The sequence below is a fragment of the Harpegnathos saltator genome, unplaced genomic scaffold, assembly GCF_003227715.2.
Source record: "Harpegnathos saltator strain DR-91 unplaced genomic scaffold, Hsal_v8.6 scaffold110, whole genome shotgun sequence".
NCBI classification, from domain to species: domain Eukaryota; kingdom Metazoa; phylum Arthropoda; class Insecta; order Hymenoptera; family Formicidae; genus Harpegnathos; species Harpegnathos saltator.
The window spans coordinates 51,319-72,719 of record NW_020229885.1 but is presented as its reverse complement, the minus strand read 5'-3'; the positions used below and the strand labels follow the sequence as shown (position 1 = coordinate 72,719).

The window sequence follows — 21,401 nt, the reverse complement described above, 5'->3', positions numbered from 1 at the left end:
CCCTAAGTCTACGACGCACAGTTCTACTGCTAACAGTCAGGTTCATCGATTCCACAATGTTTCGCGATGATAGCTTCGGATTTTGTTTTACCATTCGAACGATTCTGGTGTCATCACGAAAAGTTGTAGCCCGTTTTCGACCTTTTCCGGAATAGTTTGCCACAATCCCATGTGTTTCATATTTTTTCCAGATGTGCTGCACTGCTCCGACAGAAATCAAGTATTTATTAGCAATTTTTCTAAAAGAATTACCATTCTGTCGGTCGCGAATGACTAAATTTCGGATATCAAGAGAAATTTGCTTCTGTGACATTGTTCTTGGTTGTCACAATTATTACTGCTTCACCGAACACATAAACTCTAGTCATATATACAATGTAAACAAACAGTAGAATGACGAACAATAGCAGAACGATGAAATGTAAATATTGACAGTTTCCTACCATATATCATTTAGGTGTATGATTTATTTTGTCCAGGGCACAACGCACCAATATTGAGTAATAAATTATTTGCAAACAAATTGAGCACAATTTTTATTATTTCACATTTCCTTTATTTAAATACTTTAAAATGCTTTGATTTTCCTGTATCTCATAATATATTTGCTTGTTGTAAGAATAGTTACACTAACAAATTCAAATAGTTGAAAGGTGTATGATTTATTTTGTCCAGCACTGTATCGTTACAATGAAAACCCTAGAGCCGTTCGTGCCAATGTGCCTTTGTTTAAGAGAATTTAAGAGACAAAGTTAGGGTCATGCAACTACGTCGCACATAAGCATTAACTTTACGACCTCTTTCGAGTAAGCGGCGTAGCTGAGGAGACTAAGGCTTCCACATATAGATTTTTGCACCGGCGGCGAGCGTTCGGATCCCACCGACGACTGCTTCACTTCATGGTTTTTTTTTTTTTTCTTTAATTTTCGACACATACATTTAAATCCAAGATTTAAATCCAAGATTTAAATGTATGCTTCAATATGCATGATATGTGTCCAAATTAGTTGACGAAAGAGAAATGTTTTTAATAGTTAACCAACTATGCTTTCCTTCAAATATTTATAATAAAAAATGCGTATGTGAACAACATAATTCATTTATAAAATGTTCGTGGTGCGACAAAGTTTTGTTTCCAATGTTTTTACATGAACACTGCGAAGCAATGGAAACATTTTATAATATGTAGACATTTATAAAGTTTGTATTTGATTTTGACATGTATAAAATTTATACGTTGCTTGAAAAATATATAATCAGTTCATACGATTTATATATTTTTTATTTCATATTGCATTCAAATATCCCGAAATGTCCTTATTTTTTTATATAAAAACGAAATAAATTAAAAAATAAATAGTTATTAATAACGTATTACTATATGTCGAAAATTAAAGAAAAAAAGAAAAAAAACCATGAAGTGAAGCAGTCGTCGGTGGGATCCGAACGCTCGCCGCCGGTGCAAAAATCTATGTGTGGGAGCCTTAGTCTCCTCAGCTACGCCGCTTACTCGAAAAAGGTCGTAAAGTTAGTGCTTATGTGTGACGTAGTTGCGTGACCCTAACTTTGTCTCTTAAATTCTCTTAAACAAAGGCACATTGGCACGAACGGCTCTAAGGTTTTCATTACCTACATACAAGCTATCAAACGCACTATGACTCGTTCGAAAAACGATTTTCTAATTGGCGTCATCTCCTTGTTAGAAAAATAGAAGAATATATAATAACAACTACAAATCAGGATGACTCAGTATCGGAACTGCTAGCCCTAATGATGCAAGCTGCAATGTTTGCGAAACGTCGGTACAAAGCTGAATTACGACGCGGTATCCATCCGGAAAAAACACATCCTGATTATATCAATGGCCACAAAAATCTAAAAACTAACTTCAAATAATCCCTTTATTTCACAATGTTTAGATGAGCGTAACTTCGCAAAAAAGTAATTCTTACTATTAATGTGAGAAATTACTGAAAAGTACAGTCTTCAGCTTTAATTTCCATTTTGGCTCATGTTAATACGATGTCTAGTTCTTAAGTTATGAAGGAAAACGTTACCCCGAGTCTGACTCGGGGTTAACTGTTGGGGCACAGTTCGCTTACCCCGAGTTAGACTCGAATCTAACCGTAAACCGGTTAACGTTAACATTTGCCACTGTCCTTGACCTTGACATATGTTATTAAAGAGACTCTCTTGAGTAATATTTAAGAGGTTCTTACCGTCGCTCATCATTTGTTAAAATGTTATTAACGAAAGAAGTTTTATTAATGGAACGTAATTTTTTGACAGAATATACATTTAAATACGGTAAACTTTACACATATACAGGATGTCCCATTTTAACTTTCACACTCGAATATCTCGAAGCTATGGCAATTTCGGTGAAAATGTTTTAAACAAAAGTTGTACAGTTTTAAGAGGGCCATTTAATAATGGTAGAAGATTGGTCATTTGGGATCATTTTCAAGGTCATTTGAAGGTCAAGTCCAATTTTTTTAATAGAAATCCATACTTTTTATTGCAGATTCTGATTCATCATCGACAAATAAGTAACTTTTGTTAGAAACATTTTTTTATGAAATACTCTCCTTATCTCGAAAATTCATGTGTAACTTTTGGTGATCCAATGATAATGACTCGCTTTATAATAGACACTGGACTCTGTTTAGTATTTTACTGTTTACCATCAGCATTAGCATTATCCAATGTACACCACGTGGAGGTTGCTGATCGGATTTACACACCTTGTGGCCCTGAAAAGGACCGATTGCTCCACTTTACACTAATCCATCAGATATTCAAAATGTCCTCCAGAATTTTCTAAACATAATATAATTGTTCTCCTGAAATTGTGTACTATTTCTCGTGACATATCTCGAGTGATCCCCAAGCATGCCCTCTTATTCTTTGAATCATATTTTCTCTTGTAGTTGGCGCTTCTTCGCAAACCACATTTTTCATATAATCCCAGAGAGAAAAATCTAGGGGATTTAAGTTTGGTGATCTTGATGGCCAAAGAATAGGGTCACGACGACTAATTCAGTGATTTGGATATTCTGCATCCAAGAAGTCCTTCACTCTTCTTTGGTAATGAGCTGGAGCATCATTTTGTTGGAGCCAAAAGTGTTGACGTAAGAGGAGAGGTAGATCCTTTAAATATTCAAAAAGTTGGTTTCGGAGGAAGTCCAAGTAGATTTCACCATTAATGGTTTCATCGAAAAAGTGCGCACCAATAATTCAACCATCGATAATTGCGATCCACGTATGAAGGCTCCATCGAGGTTGATTGCAGATTTCACGAGTCCAGCGAGGATTATATGATGACCAAAAATGGCAATAGTGGCGTTTGAGACATCCAGTACTATGAAAAGTTGCCTCATCGCAGAAAAGAAGCCGGAAAAAGAAATTTAAATATTATTTTTAATATTACAAAGAAATAAAGACGAAGATAATAGTTTTCGGATATATAATTAACCGTTTCATATAGAAAATCTCATAAAGGACTAATTTCTAAAAACAAATTCCAAAAAAACGTTACAAAAAAATAAAGGCAAAGATAATTATATTATAGAATATTATGGAATGTTATATTTTAACCTACCAAAAACTGTATCCTTGCAAAGAAAGAATGTTCAGAGAAAATTATTAATACGTTTGTACGAAAAATGTTACTTTTTAATATAAAAAAATATAATAAAATTATATAAAACAAATATAAAATATAAAAAAAATAATAAAATAAAAAAATTGCGCCAATTGGTAATGTAAAAGTATGTTGTGTAAAACATTCTTAAAAAAGTCATATTTATTGACATTACAAAAAGTATCTATTGACTAAAATTTAAAAAATGTAAAAAATAAAATTAACACGTTGACTGCCATGGAATTTTTCACGATTCCGGTCTAAAGAGCCAATTTGATTTAATCATGTTATATTATTAAAAACTTTAATAATAGTACATAGTAATAATCAAAAAGCTTAAAAAATGTTTATTTTTTAAAAAACATTTTTTTTGTCTTTCCTGAGGCCATCTATTCATATTTATACTGTTATGCTACGAGTTTCCTCGTAGCTGTACAAATATGGCAAGTAATGAAGGGACGAGATAACTCGTAGTTAGGCGTCCTGGGCAAGTAAACAACCTACGAGATATCTCGTAGTTGGCAGTCAACGTGTTAAAAATAAAAAATAATTAAAAACAATTGATAAATAATCAAATAATAGATAACAAAAATGAAATAAACAGAATAATAAATATAATCAACATAATAAAAAAATGAAAACTAAAATTAAGATTGAGACAAAAACACTTGACGTGCCCTTGTATATATAAAAATAACGTTAATATTATATTACTGGAAGATTGAAATGTACAATTTATTACGACTTTTGTTCTGATGAATCCTGAGCACGTATATAAGGGTACGTATATAAGGACACGCCAAGTGTTTTTGTCTAAATCTTAATTTTAGTTTTCATTTTTTTATTATGTTTATTATGTTTATTACTCTGTTTATTTCATTTTTGTTATTTATTATTTAGTTATTTATCAATTGTTTTTAATTATTTTTTATTTTTAATTTTATTTTTTACAGTTTTTAAGTTTTAGTCAATAAATACTTTTTGTAATGTCAATAAATATGACTTTTTTAAGAATGTTTTATACAACATACTTTTACATTATCAATTGGCGCAATTTTTTATTTCATTATTTTTTTATAAGGTATTAAAAAGTAACATTTTTTGTACAAACGTATTAATAATTTTCTCTGAACATTCTTTCTTTGCAAGGATACAGTTTTTGGCAGGTTAAAATATAACATTCCATAATATTCTATAATTATCTTTGTCTTGGACTTCCGTTTTCGGCGACGAAGGATTGTGTGCTGGGTGTGACAGGGCAAAGAGTGAGTGAGGATTTCGAAGGGAAGCAGTGAGTGGGGCGAGGGGTGTGGTGGAGGAGTAGCAGGGAAAAGGGAGAATAAGGGAAGGGGAGGGGAAGGTGGAGGAAAAGTGATAGAGGGCTAAGGAAATGAGTGGGTAGATAAGGTTAAGAAACAGAGAGAGTGTGGAAGACAGAGAGAGGTAAGCGAGTGAAGGAGGTGGCGTGGACTGGTGGCGGAAAGGGGAACTAAGAGAAGGAAGCGGAGAACTTGAAGAAAAGGAAGGTAGAGGCTGAGGAGGAGGGGAAGGGGGAGAGGATGGAGGAGAAAGAAGAGGGAGGGGGGAGGAACAGAGGGGGGAGGGTAGGATGGAAAAAAGGAGGGGAAGACCGACAAATGCGGAAAGGTTAAGAAGGGACAGTGCAAGTAGCATGAGAAGTACAGGAAGCGGTATAGAGTTGATGTGGAAGGGGAAGAGGAAGACAAGAGAGGGAGAGGGGGGAGAGGAGGAAAGAGTAGTGAAAAAGATTACAAAGGATACAGGAAGTTGACAGGAGGAGGAGGCAGACGGGGAGAGGGGGAGAGGGATAGAGAAAGAAGAAGGGGAAGAAAAGAGTAAAGATGGATAAAAGAAGGGGAGGTGAAAGTAATGGTATGGAAGTTAATGGAAGAAGTAAGAGGTTTCAAGGAGGAAGTGAAGAAGGAGGGAGAGAGGAGAGAAAAAGAGATTAGAGAATTAAGAGAGGGACTAAGAAAAGAGAGAGAAGATAGGAGGAAAGAGTGAGAAGAATGGAGGAGGGAGAGGGGGCAGCGGGAGGAAAAGATAAGGAAAATAGAGAAAAGGGTGAGGAGATTGGAGGAACGAAAAGGAGAAAGGGAAAAGGCAGGAGGAATAGGGGAGAAGGAGAGAGAAAAGATAAGGGAGTTGGAGATAAGGATAGATAAAAGGGAAAGGGAAGAGAGGAGAAGGAATGTAGTGATAAGGGGGATGGAGATAGGGGAGAAAGGAGTTGAGGAGGGAGTGAAGGAGGTATGGCGGAAGTTGGAGCTAGAAGTGGAAATGAGAGAAGTGAAGAGGATAGGGAAGGAGGAGAAAAAGGGGAAGGGGTGGTACTAGTAAAATTAGGAAGTGTAGAAAAGAAGAGGAAAGTGATGGAGGCAAAGAAGAAACTGAAAGGAAGAAGGGAAAGGATAGAAGATGATTTAACAGCAGAAGAGAGGAAGACAAAATGGAAGATAGAAAGAGAGGCAGAAGTAGAGAGAAGGAAGGGCAAGAAGGTACAGGTAGGGTATATGAGGATGTGGGTAAATGGAAGAATGCGGAGATGGGATGAAGTAAGGGAGAAGTGGTGGAAAAGGGTGGGAAACTAGGAGGGGGTGAGACGAAGGGAGAGGAAGGACGGAGGGGGGAGAGGAGAGGGGGAAGAGTGTGAATAGTATATAAGGTTGCTTTCTGGAATGTGGCGGGGTTGGGAAATAAAGATGGGGATTTTTGAGGGGAATTAGGAGGATGGGATGTGATGATACTGTGTGAGACATGGATAGATAGGACGGGATGGGAAAGGATGAAAAGAAGGTTGCTGAAGGGATACAGGTGGGAATGCCAGGAAGCGAGGAGAAGAAACAGGAAGGGAAGAGCAATGGGGGGAATGGTGGTAGGAGTGAGGGAGGGGATAGAGATGAGGAGAGAGGAGGAGGTGGAAGGAATAATAGTTAGGAAAGTGAGGCTAGGGAGGGAATGGTGGAGAGTAGTGGTGGTATATATAAATGGAGATATAGAAGAAAAGATAGAGAGGATGAAGAGATGGATGGAGGAGGGAGAGGGGGAAGGAAAGACGGTAATAGGGGGAGATTGGAACGTGAGAACAGGGAGGGAGGGAGGGGAAGTAGTGGGAGGGAACGAAGAGGAGGGAGGAGAGAAAGGGAGTAGGAACTCAAAGGATAAAAAAGTATGTAAGAAGGGGAGAAGGTTATCCGAATTTTTAGGAGAGAGAGGATGGTGGATTCTAAATGGAAATGTAAGGGGGGATGAGAAAGGGGAATGGACATATATAGGAGGAAGGGAGATGTCACTGATAGATTATGTGATTGGGAACGTAGAGACGGTGGAAGAGATAGAAAGGATGGAAGTGGAGAGAGAGTGGAATTGGACCATCAGCCGGTAGTGGTATCGATAAGGGGGGAAAAACAGGGGAAAAGGGAAGAGGGGGAGAGAGGGAGAAGAGGAGGAAAAAGTAGATGGACGAGGGGGAAGATAGAAGGGTTTGGAGAAAAATTCAGGAGAAAAAGGGGAAGGGAAGAGAGAGTGCAGGAGGAATGGAAGAATTTAGAGGGAGAGATAAAGGAGACGATGAGAGGACTGGGTAGAGCGAAAGAGAAGAAGAAAGGGGGGATGGTGGGATGAAGAATGTAGGGAGGCGAAAAGGAGAGTGAGGGAGGAGTTAAGGGAATGGAGATGAAAGGGGGGAGAGGGAGAGAGATATAAGGAAGAGAGACTTAGGTACAAGAGGATATGTGAGGAGAAGAAGAGGGAACAAAGAGAGAGATGGGAGAAGGAGGTAGGGGAGATTAGGACAGAACAGCAGGTATGGAAGGTAATAAATAGGAAAGAAAGAGGAGGAGGGAAGTGAATGAGGAGATAAAAATGGAAGAATGGGAGGAGTATTTCAGGAGAATATTGGGAGGAGCGAAGAGAAGGATAAGGAGGGATATAAATAGAGTAGGGGAGGAGGATGGGGAAGAAAGACTGGAGCAAGAGGAGATAGGGAGGGTGATAAAAAGATTAAAAGATGGGGAAGCAGTAGGAGGAGACGGAATTCCAAGTAAGGTGTGGAAGTACGGAGGGCAGGAGGTACAAAGATGGTTGGAGGAGATATGTGAAAGGGTGTGGAAGGGGGTGGCCGGAGGAATGGAGTGAGGGAATGGTAGTGCCGATAATGAAGAAAGGGGAGGGAAAAAAGGTGGAGGAATACAGAGGGGTGACGCTGACGCAAACAGCGTACAAAGTGTACACGGCGGTGCTAGCGGAGAGAATGAGAGAGGAAGTGGAAAAGAAAAGGATTTTGCCAGAGGGTCAGGCGGGATTCAGAAAGGGAAGGGGGACGATAGATAATGTGTATGCATTAAACTATCTAATAAACAGGAAGGTGGAAAGGAGAGAGAAAAGAATGACAATACTGTTTGTTGGTCTTAGGGCGGCATTTGATGCAGTGGATAGGGGGATATTAGGAACAGCAATGAGGGAAAGGGGAATGGGAGAAGGGCTGATAAGGAGATGTGAGGAGGTGTTAGGGGAGACAAGGAATAGAGTGAGAGTGGGGGGGAGAGAGGGAGAGAGATTCTGGACAGGGAGAGAGGTGCCTCACCTCTCTCCCTGTCCGCTAAGTCCAATATTATTTACATTATTAATTGCGGATATAGATGAGGAACTAAGGAAGGGAGGCTGGGGAGGGGCAAGGTTGGGGGAAGAGAGGGTATACACATTGGCATATGCGGATGATCTGGCGGTATTGGCAGAGGATGAGGAGGGGATGAAGGGAATGATGGGGAAACTGGAGGGATACTTAGAAAAGAAGGGACTGGAAATAAATATAGAAAAAACGAAAATAATGAGGTGCAGGAAAAGTGGTAGAAAATGGAAGAAAGTGGATTGGAGATGGAAGGGGAAGAGGATAGAGGAAGTAAAGGAATATAAATATTTAGGATACATGATGAGAAGGAACGGGGAGCAAGAGGAACAGATCAAGGATAGGGTAAAGAAAGGAGCGAAGGTGATGAGACAAGTATGGGGGATAGGAAAGAGGAGGTTTGGAAAGGACTGGTGTAGGAGGGTATGGCTGTTCGACAAATTGGTGTGGTTGGTGATAAGCTACGGGGTAGAGATATGGGGATGGAAAGAGAGGAGAGGGATAGAGGAGCTACAGGAAAGATATTTAAGATGGATATTGGGGGTAGAGAGGTGGACCCCAGGGTATATAATAAGAGAGGAGATGCAGAGAGAATTAATGAGAGGCAGAACAGGAATGAGAGCATGGGGATATGAGAAGAGACTGGAGGAAGGGAAAGGAGGAGAGATAGCAAGAAGGTGCTGGATGGAAATGAGGAATAGGGCAAGGAGAGGAAAAGAAGTGGGGAAATGGGAAGAGGAGAGGAGAAGGTTCTTTGAGGATAGGGGGTGGAAAATAGACGAGATAGAGGAAAGGAGGGAAAAGGGAGAGGGGTTAAGGGGAGAGGAAATAAAGAGTAGAGAAAGGAGGAAGCAGGAGGAGGAGAGATGGGAAAGGATAAGAGAATCAAGACACAATGAGGGATACGGAAGGGTGAAAGGGAGGGGAGTACCGGGATATCTGAAAATGGGGTGGGGAGAGAAAAGATGGAGGAGGATAGCGAGATTTAGGCTAGGATGTAAGCTAAAAGGAGGAAGGTATTGGGAGGAGGAGGAAAAGAGGAGATGCAGGATGTGTGGGAGAAGGGAAGAAATATGGAAGCATATATAGGAGGAGTGCACAGGATGGGGGGAAAAAAGGGGATGGCAGGAGATGGAGAGGGAGGTACTGGGAGAGGAGGGAAAAGGGGAGAAATGGATGAAGGAAGTGGAAAAATGGTGGAGAGGAGAGGAGAAGAAGGAGGGGGGAAGGAAGGGGAAGGAGGCGGAGAAGGAGGGAGATAGAAGGAGCACCGGAAACGGAGGTCATGGAATGAGAGGAAAAGAGTGGAGAGTGAGAGAGGGGAAGAGAATGGAGAAGAGTGAGGTGTGTATGTGTGTGTGTGTGTGTGTGTGTGTGTGTGTGTGGAGCTCTCTCTCTCTCTCAAGCAATTAGAATTTAAGCGGTTAGTATTTAAACGATTAGAATTTAAGAGATAAGAAAGATAGAGGAAATGTAAAGGTAAAGGTTAGGTTAGGCTAAGGATTGTAACCCCAAGGGGAGGCAATAAAGAATATACATACAATTATCTTTGTCTTTATTTTTTTGTAACGTTCTTTTGGAATTTGTTTTTAGAAATTAGTCTTTTACGGGATTTTCTATATAAAACGGTTAATTATATATCCGAGAACTATTATCTTCGTCTTTATTTCTTTGTAATAGTAAAAACAATTTTTAAAAGTTTAAAAGTCAGTGTTTTTTATACGGATTTTTTTGCGGAACAAACGCTGGGACGCGTGTACATAGCGTCTTCTTTTTACTTTTTTTTTTAAAGTAAGTTTGTTTGGATTTCACATCTTTTTTTACAAATATGTATGTATATGTGTATATATTTACGTTTACATGTAGATATATTTATTTATTATTATTATTATTAAAGAGAAGAGGTCCCACCACTACCCCCGTCGTATTTTTTGGCATATATTATCTGACGATCCTCTTTGCTATCGGAGAAATATTAGTGACATCAACAAATTTAGATTTAGATTAACGTTATGTAATGCAATTTGGGAAGATTTAATGAGGCATATAAAACAAGAAAATAATTCGCAATATATTATATATGTCATGTGGTCAACTGCAAAACTCTGATTTAACTCTGATCTAACTCTAAGGTTTGTGTTAATAATAATGAGATTTTATAATAAACAATGAGACAAGTTTCAGATGACAAGTATTAAGTAATAATGCGTACCTACATCAAGTGTGAGATACTCAGATCTTATTTGACTTAGGTACGCATTAATTAATATTTGTCATCTGGAACTTGTCTTATTACTATTAATCTTATTACTATTAACACAAGCCTTAGAGTTAGATCAGAGTTAAATCAGAGTTTTGCAGTTCACCACATGACACGCATAATATATTTAAGGTCTGTTTTAATAGTCATGACTTCAAAGAAGTCTCTAATAAAATATTCACACTTGATTTCAAAGTTAAATGAGAGATCTTCAGTAATAGCGTTATTTTTACAAATACATAAATATCACATTTGTATCATTTAACTGAAACGTTTGAATTGAACTTTGAATAATCATCTGAGTATTTCACAATGAAACAACCCATACAGCACAGAAAGATTGCAGCAACATTATAGCAATCTTGTTTTGCAAGATTGTATCATTACAACATCATTGCAAAATGTTGCTGCAATGGTGCAGCAATATTGCAGCAACATTAAAATGTCCGCTTGCAGTAATATTACATTGCAATGATGCAGCAATATTGCATTATAATAGCGCAGCAATATTGTACTGCAATACTGCAGCAATATTATACTGCAATAATACAGCAACATTCTGTTGTAATATTGCAATAACAATGTTATATAGTATATATACAATAAAGTTATAGCTACTATGCCTATATATATATACATATGTGTGTGTGTGTGTGTGTACAGAGTGGCGTAATAGCTGTAATATACAAAATTAATATAATATTATATAGCTCTAACTATAGCTCCAATATATGCAACTAAACCATTCTAAAACATGTATTCAACATTTTGTAATTATATAATTCCATATAACATAATTATGTGTTAATCTTTTTTCCACAGATACCAGCAGATGGCAAAATTGTCAGTACAACGTTATTGCGATATTAAAAGTCCGCTTTTTATTACATCTAAAACGAAATATAACAATTATCAATGTTATATTTTGTTATAAAAATGTAATAAAAAGCGGATATTTGAATATTGTCATAATATACTGAAGTATTTTTGTCATTTGATATCCACAAGATATCTGTAGAAATTAGCAAACAGCTTATTACGTAGGATATCATAATTGCAAGTTATTAGTTAGACTCACATACTATAATATAGATATTATGTTAAACAGCAATCGCAGTAGTATTGTAACTATTAATAAGTCAAAATTATAACACATGTATATATATATATTTATTTATAAAAGTATGTTACAATAATTAATATTAAATATAAATTTGCTTCTTTGGTTAATATACTAAATGGTGCACATACAATGGTGTTCATAACAAAATATAAACATATGTATATAAAACATAAATAAAGTGTTTTATCTACTTTGGTAGTAAAAAATAAACGAAAAACATCAAAGAACTATAAAAAATTATGAACACATATATGTAAAAGGAACACATATAAATGAAAAATATTATATTAATACTATTAATAAAACTATTAATAAAAATACTATATTAAATGATAATATAATTGTTAATCATGAGCCACCGTTTCTCCAATTTTTTGCCTTGAAATCTGTACAGTCGCTTGTGCAAGCCATTTCGATACATATTCCGCATAGTCGTTGTCTGTCATTGCGCTGTGGAATATACGAACAGCTTCTGAAATATATACCATCATTACCATATTATTATTATTTTTACAAAATTTTAAATAATAATTAAATAGCAACTTGAATCTAAATAATACCGTTATTTGCAATATTGATCAAAATCATATTGCTTTACGGAGTAGAATAACACTGTTTTCTTTAAAATTCGTTCATTTTGTGTAAAAGCGAATCGAAATAGCTTATAGTCTAATCAATTTTCAAAGTGAAATCCGGGAAACCAAATAAATACCCAAGAGATATATAGTCTTATCTGTATGCATTACTTACAACACCTGTTGCAGGGTGTAGTCTACGTATATACTTATATAGGTCGACAAAATACAATTTCTGAGTACGGTGGTTCCAATGAGGTCTTTCAGAAAGGTTATAAGGCTCCGTCAGTTTCTCAACACACACATTTGTGTCATCTGCAACTTGACTAAATAAAATATAAAGGGACGAATTGTAATATTTTACGAAGTGAATTGCGTTGCAAAACGATATTTACATTGTCATTATATGTCGATAAGCATTCTTTCTCGTTTGAGATGAAAATATGACTGCGATCTAGATCAGTTTGATCGAAAGACGTTACAATAACGTCTTTGTTACCAAATAACCAAATGTATTTACATACCTCTTTTCTCCAGCTACGTAATAGACACTGTAAGGAGATTCCAACTTCCAGCTAGAGAGCCTCAAAGGGAGAGAGCGGCAAACTGATCACGTGACCAGGTCTCTGCTGATTCGATGGAGGCACAAGGTCTTCTTCACCAATTAGAATATTGATATAGCATGACGACAAGCTGGTTTTACAATGAGTCATAGAGTTAAGACCGACTTTAACCCTAACTAGTCTAACATTTGGTGATTTAAGTCGTAAGCTTTAAAAATTGAATAATCGCAATCAAGTTTTTTTGTAACATCTATCAACGAATAGAGGTTAAAAGAGGAGGTAAAAAGAGAAGGTTAAAGCGTTTAGTGTCGCATAGGACATTCGTTCACGGATATTCAATTGTTACTGCAAATTAATATCTTTGCAATATAGCTGCAATATTGCAGAAATAATATTGCACAATATTGTTTTAGCAATTTTGCTATAATATTGCACTGCAATATGCAATTTTGCAATGTTACAACAATGTTACTGCAGCTTCTGTGCTGTATGGGAAGTTTCAGATGACAAGTATTAATTAATGCGTACCTAACCCAGTAAGCAAAATGCTAACAGAATGCGCGCAGATTGACGCCAATTTCGATCAGATCTCCACATCAAAACCATAGCCATCTGTGTCCTCATTAGGCTCGTGTTTTGTGTTGGGGAGGGAATACGGGAGTAGTTCCCCCGACTCCCCTCCTCACGGTCCGACAGGTAGACATCCCGCAGGGGTTTTAGTCGGTAAGAGTCCGACATAACCCCCTTCCCCCCCAAGGGGAGGGGGTATCCATGATGGATTTCCCCTGCATGACCAAAAAAAAAAAAGGCTCGTGTTTTGTCGACAGGACCTGTATGACAGGCCGTGCGAGCAGATTGTCGGCAGAAACCGCGTAGGTCCTGCTGCCAAATTACACGTAGAGTCTGCACGTAGAGTTTGCTCAGTTTCTACCGCCAATCTGCCGTCAAATTACTGCAAGTCTTGCGCGGTTTTTGCTACAAATCTGCCGTCAAATATCTGATAACAGGATCTGGCGCATATTTGTCCGCAGATTGGCGGCATAATTTGATATAACAAATTCTGCGTTAAATTTGTTGTCTATTTGCCATCAAACTATGATAGCAGGCTTTGTTCGAAATCTGCTCGCGCAGGTTTGGCTATCTGGGAAGTCAAATGAGACCTGAGTATCTCTCACTTAATGTAGGTACGCATTATTAATTAATACTTGTCATCTGAAACTTGTCTCATTGTTTATTATAAAATACTCAGATGGTTATTCGAAGTTTTATTTAATTTCAGTTATTAAATGATATGTGTGACATTCATATATTTGTAATAGCGCTTCGACTGGAGACCTCTTATTTAACTCTGAATTTGAATCTGAATATCTTACTAGAGACAAGTTTGAAGTTGCAACTACTAGGTGCGCAACTAAGTTTCCGGGTTTCACACATGGATGGCGCTAACGACACATGTAGTCGACATACATGTCTGAAGTGGTGTTTTTTATAGCTTGGACATCTGTTAACAATAACCAGTCGTAATACTAACACATATCACAACGCAAAAATATTTTTTTCTAACAACGAAGATGTCGAGTTTTGTGCCAAATAAACAGCATTTACGGGAAGCTTTGCTTTTCTGCTTTAACTAGAAAAAAAGTGCAGCTGAAGTACGTCGTTTGCTTGAGGAGACCTACGGTGAACATGTATCATCGAAAACTACCTGTGAAGATTGGTTTAAACGCTTCAGAAGTGGCAATTTCGATACTGAGGACAAGGAGCGCTTCGGAAGACCAAAAACAATAGAGGACGACGATATGCAAACGTTATTGGATGAAGATGATACGCAAACACAAAATCAACTTGCGGAGGCATTAAACAGGACTCGCCAAGATATTTTTAAACGTGTTTACATGCCATGGGAAAAATTCAAAAGGAAGGAAAATGGATGCCGCATGAGTTGACTGAGAGACAGATGGAAAATCGAAGAGCCACTTCCGAAATTTTGTTTTTGCGGCATGAAAGAAAGAATTCCCTGCATTGAATTGCTACTGGCGATGAGAAGTGGATATATTTCGAGAATCCCAAACGCAAAAAATCGTGGCTTTCACCTAGCGAAGCATCAACATCGACGGCACGGCCAAATCGCTTCGGAAAGAAGACAATGCTCTGCGTTTGGTGGGACCAGAAAGGAATCATGTACTATGAGCTGCTGAAATCCAGCGAAACTGTCAATGGGCATCGCTACCGACAACAATTGATCAATTTGAACCATGCATTGCTCGAAAAACGGCCAAAATGAGACATGAAACACGAACGATTGATATTGCAGCACGACAACGCTCCGTGCTATCGCACTTCCATCGTCCAGGACACCATCAAAACGCTGAAATGGGATCTGCTACCACACCCGCCGTAGTCGCCAGACCTGGCCCCTTCCGATTATCACTTGTTCCGGTCGATGGCGCATGGCTTGGCTGGGCAACACTTGGCCAATTTCGAAGAAGTGCAAAATTGGTTGGATGAATGGTTTCGGTTCAAAGATGCGTCGTTTTATCGTCGCAGTATTCATGTATTGCCAGAGAGATGGCAAAAATGTGTAACTAGCGAGGGACGATACTTTAAATAAACCATTTTTTGTATTTCTCTTGAAATTTTCCATTTTTCATTGATCAAAAATCCCGGGAACTTAGTTGCGCACCTAGTATTAATATAAGTCTTAGAATTAGATATGCATAATATACTTAACGCTTGTTTTAATATCATAATTTTAAAGTTGTCTTTAGTAAATTCATATTCGAATTCAGAGTTAAATGAGTTTACTAATATATTATCTGTTACAAATGCAGAGATCTCAGGATATACAATAATAATTTAGTAAAATAATAAATTAATACATCATAATATAGAATTAATAAGATATTTTATTTTTTTCATAGACTACATATTTTAAGAATAATATATATTTTATATATATATAAAAGTTAAAAATTAAAAGTTAAAATCAAAATGTTTTGTTCCATATCCCCCGCATCCTCTCCCACAGCCCCTACGGCGTGCTCTGCCGGCACGCTGCTTCTTGGACCTGTAATTATAAAAATGTTATTATAAATATTATTGTCATATTTCTATTATATAAGTGGTCGATAAATACGTAACAATAAGTACTTACTTTGTTTTACTGGCTCCGATGCTGGAGCTGCTGATAGTTGGGATTGTGGTGGGGGTAGTGGTGCAGGTGGAGGTGGAGGTGGCGGCGGTGGCGGCGGCGGTGGTGGCTCCTTAATTTTAACATTTTAATCTCTTTTTTTAATTTTATAATTTCTGCTGCTACCTTCACTTGATCCAGTACTTCAAGTAAATCTTGTTCCTGAAAAATTTAAGGACGATTATTTATAGATAATCAATTCATAAATATGTTCACTATAAACTGATCTAGACTGTCATAATTCTACTATATAGGCAATACCTATGGTACAGATATAACTTGCTGATAGTGGATAGGATGATAGGAATAATAGGGACAATAGGAATGGGTGGAACCTTATAGAAGAGTTCCCTTCCTCTCATTCGCTTTTTCATCCCTATTACTCTTACATAGAAAAAGGGCAGATCTTCTCAGCAGGCTATGTCTCGACCCTAGATATTTCTATGGTGTCTGTTATTACAGAGATCGATTGTATTCATATAAATCTATAATGTTAGTATCTACGATGTCTATAATAGCAAAAAACATTAAAAAGATGCAACTAAATTTTCAATAAACTGAATGACATGCATTATATTTAAAAATCAAAAGAAAGGAATGAGATACAATATATATAACTCTATATTAAAAGAATTAATAATGGCTGCATACATATATATATATATATTTATTATTATATTAATATATGGTTGTTAATATTTTTGTAATTACCGTTTAATAGTATATAATACTTACATCGTTTTCCAAACGCCATGCCATTTCCAAATGGATCACCAATAATAATAAAAATATAACCTTATCTTTGCGCGGTTGATAAAGGAAAAGGATGTAAAATGATTATCGATAATTGTATTTTCAAGTGATAATCGATTTCGCGTAGCATGCGAGCAGCGACACCAGTTGGTCTGTTCTTTTTAGCTGCGGTGGTGCAGTATTAGTATAATACAGTACCAATACAGTAGTGCAGCTAAAAAGAACAGACCAAACTTGGTGTCGCTGCGCGCATGCTACAAGGAATCGATTATGATTTGAAAATACAATTATTGATAATAGTCAATATACATCCTTTTCCTTTAATCAACAAGAGATTCCCGTGAGACAACTGCAAGGTTATTTTTATTATATTATTGGCGACAACCTACCCGTTTGGAAATGGCATCAGTAAACGATGTGAGTATTATATACTAATAATACTATATGATATTTTTTACGGAAACTATTACAAAAATACTAATAACCATATATTAATATAATAGTAAACATATATATATATATGTGTGTGTATAACAATTATTAATTCTTTTAATATAGAGTTATATACATATTGTATCTCATTCCTTTCTTTTGATTTTAAATATAATGCATGTTGTTAAGTTTATTGATAATTTAGTTGCATCGTTTTAATGTTATATAGACATCGTAGATTATCTATAAATAATTGTTCTTAAATTTTTCAGGAACAAAATTTACTTGAAGCAGTGGACCGAATAGAGGCAGCAGCTCAACTTTTAAAATTGCAACAAGAAGTCAAAATATTAAAAGCGAAAATAAAGGAACCGCCGCCGCCGCCACTACTACCACTTCCACCTCCATCATCACCACCACTACCCCCACTACCACCAACTCCAACATCGGAGCCAGCAGAGAAACAAAGTAAGTATTTATTATTACATATTTATCGATTTCTTATATAGTAGAAATATGACAATGACATTTATAATAACGTTTTTATAATTACAGATGGCAGCGTGCCTGGAGATCACGCCGTACGGGCCGCGGGAGAAGACGCGGAGAAACATTTATTTACGAAGCCAAACATTTTTATTTTAATTTTTAATTATGTATTGGGTATGGGAATAAGTTTTAATCGTTTTTTATGTAGACAAAAAAACATAGTTTGAATATGAAAATATTAAATGATTTTATTCAAAATATTTTCCATCTGAAGCGACAACCTTCGCCCATCTTTCAGGCAATAAACGAATTCCTCGAGTGAAGAATTCTATTTCTTTCGAGGCGATCCAGTCATCTACCCATTTTTGTATGCTGTCATATGAGGTGAAGCGCTCTCCAGTAAGTGCCGACTGCATTAACCGGAACAAATGATAGTCTGAAGGGGCAATGTCTGGTGAATACAGCGGGTGGGGTAGGACCTCCCATTTCACCCCTTTTAGGTATGTCCGGACGGGTTGACCAACATGTGGCCTAGCGTTGTCGTGCTGCAAAATCAGCTTCTCGTGTCTATCGCGCCATTCCGGCCGTTTTTCTTGAATAGCTTGTTTCAAACGCATTAGTTGAAGTTGGTAACGTTGGGAATTGATAGTTTCGGACGGTTTCAGCAGCTCATAGTAGATTACACCCCGCATATCCCACCAGATACAGAGCATGACCTTTGACGCGTGAATATTGCGTTTTGGCGTTGATGGACCTGGTTCACCTGGCTTCACCCATGCTAGTTTGCGTTTAGGATTGTCGTAGTGAATCTATTTTTCATCGCCAGTGATGATCCGATGCAAAAAGCTCTTTCTTTCTTGTCGTTGAAGCAACATTTCGCACGTGACCAAGCGCCTTTCAATGTCCCTTTCCTTCAACTCGTGTGGTACCCAATTTCCTGCCTTCTAAAGCATTCCCAGCGCATATAGGCGTTTTCCAACAGTGGATCGATCAACATCTAATGCTGCAGACAATTCTTCAAGTGTCTGACATGGATCAATATCAAGCAATTTCTCAAGTTCCTCATTTTGGAACTTTTTTGGGGCACCATCGCGTTCTTTGTCGTTGACATCGAAATCACCACTTTTGAAGCGTTGGAACCAATATCTGCAAGTTGGCTCCGATGGAGCATGGTCGCCGTAAACATCCACAAGCAAACGGCACGTTTCCGCAGCACTTTTCTTCAAAAGATAGTAGTGGAGAAGAACTTCCCGCAAATACTGCTTTTTTAGAACAAATTCCGACATTTTCGATGCGATATGAATATTTGCTGTTTGTACTCCAAACAAAAGTATTATACTGCGTTTAACAGCTCACATATACACCTTTTAAATCCATGTATCGAAAGGTTAGAAAAGATGCAAGCGATACTATTAATGCCATCTATGGGGAAACGATTAAAACTTATTTCCATACCCAATATATAAAATATATATATGTTACATTTAAAATATGTATAAGATAGTCTCCATCTCCTGAAAATAAAATATATTATCAATTCTATATTACAATATATTAATATAATATTTTACCTAATCATTATTGTATGTCCTGAAATCTCTGCATTTATAACAGATATTAGTAATCATTTAACTCTAAATTCGAATATGAATACTTTACTAGAGACAACTTTAAAATTATGATATTAAAACGAACCTTAAGTATATTATGCGTATCTAACTCTAAGACTTGTATTAATAGTTACAACTTCAAACTTGTCTCTAGTAAGATAATCAGATTCAAATTCAGAGTTAAATAAGAGATCTTCAGTCGAAGCGCTATTACAAATATATGGATGTCACATATGTATCATTTAACTGAAACATTTAAATTAAACTTTGAATAATCATCTGAGTATTTTTATAAATAATTAGACAAGTTTCAAATGACAAATATTAACTAATGCATACCTAAGTCAAAAAATGGATGTAAGTATTTCACACATAATAAAATCGCTTCGCTCTCATATGCACTTAGCGAGTGTCTTTTTGTAATTTTGTCAATACAAAGGCGTCCAAGAGAAACATACCCTATATGTGTCATTATATATGTTACATTTAAAATATGTATAAGATAGTCTCCATCAAGCCCCTGACACTTGCTATTATATCTTTTGTTACGGTATGTCAGCCCCCCGTTTCTCGTAGTTTCAGGTGCTCACTTATTGAAGTCGCGGCGCTGGCAACAGTCAACACAGTTAGTATATATATGTGTAATGTTAAAGGAAAAAGGCTATATGATATAGGACCAGTAAATGCGTTCCAACATATGTTACACTTTCTAAATTTTAATACGTAGTTACATAAATATACTGTTATATGATAGACAATACAATCTGTAACTTCAGGTAGATAATAATATTTTATTATGAACTTATTAAAAGTCCATTCGCTTTCTTCACAATAGCATAATACAAATTTATATATGTTACTAATTCTTACTATAGATGTTTGACCCATAATAATATATATATCTCCATAATAATATATACGAGGGTGGTCCGATAAGTACTTAGCCTACAAAAGAAAAACGAAAATTTTGGAAAAGTGGCGATTTATTTCTCAACATAGTCTCCTTTTAGCTCGATACACTTGACCCAGCTCCAACTGCTTTAACCCGTCTGAAAAATACGTTTTCTCGAGGTCTGCAAAGTAGGCCTCCGTGGCGGCGATGACCTCCTCATTCGACTCAAATTTCTGCCCGGCGAGTGACTTTTTCAAGTATGGAAACAAAAAGAAGTCGCACGGGGCCAAATCTGGAGAATACGGTAGATGGGGCAGCAGTTCGTAGCCCAATTCGACCAATTTGACCGTGGCGAGGGCGGAGGTGTGAGTCGGTACGTTGTCATGGTGGAAGAGCACTTTTTTCTTCGCCAAATGGGGCCGTTTTTTCTGCAATTCGGCGTCGAATCAGCCCAATAATTCGGCATAGTACAGCCCTGTGACCGTTTTGCCCTTCTCCAGGTAGTCGATGTAGATCACACCTTGTGAATCCCAGAAAACGGTGGCCATCACCTTTCCGGCCGATAGGACAGTCTTCGCCTTCTTCGGAGCACGTTCGCCGGGTGAAGTCCACTGTTTCGACTGTTCCTTGGTCTCTGGTGTGTACCAGTGGATCCATGTTTCGTCGACGGTCACGAAACGACGCAGAAACTCCTTCGGATTGCGCTTAAACAGCGTCAAACACTGCTCTGAAGTGGTCTCACGGTTGCGCTTGTTGTCCGGAGTGAGCAAACGCGGCACCCATCGCGCCGACAGCTTTCTCATGCCCAAAATTTCATGCAGGATATGACCCACGCAGTCTTTTGAGATGCCTACTGTCTCAGCTATCTCGCGCACCTTCAATCGGCGGTCTGCCAATACGAGATCGTGGATTTTTGTCATGTTATCCTCCGTGGTAGCCGTTTTCGGGGCACCTGGGCGTGGCTCATCAAAAACCGACGTGCGACCACGTTGAAACTCGTTAAACCAATTTTTGACGGTCGCCATCGAAGGAGAAGAGTCACCGTACACAGCATCCAAGCGCTCTTTGATTTCACTGCGCGATTTCCTTTCCAAAAACAAGAATCGAATCTCCGACCGATATTGCTCTTTTTCCATTTTTCTAAAATCCGCGGACACGCCCGCTTCCACACGCGGTCAAGACAAAACTACGAGTCCGATTCGGCTGAAATTTCGACAGTAGCC

The 21,401-nt window shown here is 37.5% G+C and overlaps 1 long non-coding RNA gene across 1 annotated transcript; it reads right to left on the bottom strand.

The window, feature by feature from the left end:
• Positions 1–12,120: 12,120 nt before the first annotated feature.
• Positions 12,121–12,847, bottom strand: LOC112589023 (uncharacterized). The gene is made up of 3 exons (XR_003113195.1): positions 12,774–12,847; positions 12,425–12,575; positions 12,121–12,146 (listed from the first exon to the last, which is right to left on the bottom strand). It is a non-coding gene; the product is annotated as an uncharacterized LOC112589023 (long non-coding RNA).
• Positions 12,848–21,401: the final 8,554 nt, after the last annotated feature.